The sequence below is a fragment of the Musa acuminata genome, unplaced genomic scaffold, assembly GCF_036884655.1.
Source record: "Musa acuminata AAA Group cultivar baxijiao unplaced genomic scaffold, Cavendish_Baxijiao_AAA HiC_scaffold_627, whole genome shotgun sequence".
In the NCBI taxonomy this organism is placed as follows: Eukaryota; Viridiplantae; Streptophyta; class Magnoliopsida; order Zingiberales; family Musaceae; genus Musa; species Musa acuminata.
Genome location: NW_027020866.1, coordinates 10,001 through 12,500, shown reverse-complemented (window position 1 = coordinate 12,500; position 2,500 = coordinate 10,001).

Genomic DNA, 2,500 nt, shown 5'->3' with positions numbered 1-2,500 from the left:
CCTCACGCTTCGCTCGCTGTTCGCCGCTCGCCGCTCGCTCGCGCAACCTAAAATGGCCAGTTTTGGCCCGTTTTTGGGCTGTTTTGGCCTGTTTTTGGTCCGTTCTTGCGTGGCACGGCGACCGTCGTGAGCGGAGCAAAACGTCAGCCATCTCAGCACCCTGGAACCCCCCGGGTGGCACAGGGCTGGATGGGGCTTTCGTATAGCAGGGACGGTGCTGCCTCTCGCTTCGCTCGCTGTTCGCCGCTCACCGCTCGCTCGCTCAGCCAAAAATGGCCAGTTTTGGCCCGTTTTTGGGCTGTTTTGGCCTGTTTTTGGTCCGTTCTTGCATGGCGCGGTGACCGTCGTGAGCGGAGCAAAACGTCAGCCATCTCAGCACCCTGGAACCCCCCGGGTGGCACAGGGCTGGATGGGGCTTTCGTATAGCAGGGACGGTGCTGCCTCACGCTTCGCTCGCTGTTCGCCGCTCGCCGCTCGCTCGCGCAGCCAAAAATGACCAGTTTTGGCCCGTTTTTGGGCTGTTTTGGCCTGTTTATGGTCCGTTCTTGCGTGGTGCGGTGACCGTCGTGAGCGGAGCAAAACGTCAGCCATCTCAGCACCCTGGAACCCCCCGGGTGGCACAGGGCTGGATGGGGCTTTCGTATATAGCAGGGACGGTGCTGCCTCTCGCTTCGCTCGCTGTCCGCCGCTCGCCGCTCGCTCGCGCAGCCAAAAATGGCCAGTTTTGGCCCGTTTTTGGGCCGTTTTGGCCAGTTTTTGGCCTGTTCTTGCATTGCGCGGTGACCGTCGAGAGCGGAGCAAAACGTCAGCCATCTCAGCACCCTGGAACCCCCCGGGTGGCACAGGGCTGGATGGGGCTTTCGTATAGCAGGGACGGTGCTGCCTCTCGCTTCGCTCGCTGTCCGCCGCTCGCCGCTCGCTCGTGCAGCCAAAAATGGCCAGTTTTGGCCCGTTTTTGGGCCGTTTTGGCCAGTTTTTGGCCTGTTCTTGCATTGCGCGGTGACCGTCGAGAGCGGAGCAAAACGTCAGCCATCTCAGCACCCTGGAACCCCCCGGGTGGCACAGGGCTGGATGGGGCTTTCGTATAGCAGGGACGGTGCTGCCTCTCGCTTCGCTCGCTGTCCGCCGCTCGCCGCTCGCTCGTGCAGCCAAAAATGGCCAGTTTTGGCCCGTTTTTGGGCCGTTTTGGCCAGTTTTTGGCCTGTTCTTGCATTGCGCGGTGACCGTCGAGAGCGGAGCAAAACGTCAGCCATCTCAGCACCCTGGAACCCCCCGGGTGGCACAGGGCTGGATGGGGCTTTCGTATAGCAGGGACGGTGCTGCCTCTCGCTTCGCTCGCTGTCCGCCGCTCGCCGCTCGCTCGTGCAGCCAAAAATGGCCAGTTTTGGCCCGTTTTTGGGCCGTTTTGGCCAGTTTTTGGCCTGTTCTTGCATTGCGCGGTGACCGTCGAGAGCGGAGCAAAACGTCAGCCATCTCAGCACCCTGGAACCCCCCGGGTGGCACAGGGCTGGATGGGGCTTTCGTATAGCAGGGACGGTGCTGCCTCTCGCTTCGCTCGCTGTCCGCCGCTCGCCGCTCGCTCGTGCAGCCAAAAATGGCCAGTTTTGGCCCGTTTTTGGGCCGTTTTGGCCAGTTTTTGGCCTGTTCTTGCATTGCGCGGTGACCGTCGAGAGCGGAGCAAAACGTCAGCCATCTCAGCACCCTGGAACCCCCCGGGTGGCACAGGGCTGGATGGGGCTTTCGTATAGCAGGGACGGTGCTGCCTCTCGCTTCGCTCGCTGTCCGCCGCTCGCCGCTCGCTCGCGCAGCCAAAAATGGCCAGTTTTGGCCCGTTTTTGGGCCGTTTTGGCCAGTTTTTGGCCTGTTCTTGCATTGCGCGGTGACCGTCGAGAGCGGAGCAAAACGTCAGCCATCTCAGCACCCTGGAACCCCCCGGGTGGCACAGGGCTGGATGGGGCTTTCGTATAGCAGGGACGGTGCTGCCTCTCGCTTCGCTCGCTGTCCGCCGCTCGCCGCTCGCGCAGCCAAAAATGGCCAGTTTTGGCCCGTTTTTGGGCCGTTTTGGCCAGTTTTTGGCCTGTTCTTGCATTGCGCGGTGACCGTCGAGAGCGGAGCAAAACGTCAGCCATCTCAGCACCCTGGAACCCCCCGGGTGGCACAGGGCTGGATGGGGCTTTCGTATAGCAGGGACGGTGCTGCCTCTCGCTTCGCTCGCTGTTCGCCGCTCGCCGCTCGCTCGCGCAGCCAAAAATGGCCAGTTTTGGCCCGTTTTTGGGCTGTTTTGGCCAGTTTTTGGCCTGTTCTTGCGTGGTGCGGTGACCGTCGTGAGCGGAGCAAAACGTCAGCCATCTCAGCACCCTGGAACCCCCCGGGTGGCACAGGGCTGGATGGGGCTTTCGTATAGCAGGGACGGTGCTGCCTCTCGCTTCGCTCGCTGTTCGCCGCTCGCCGCTCGCTCGCGCAGCCAAAAATGGCCAGTTTTGGCCCGTTTTTGGGCTGT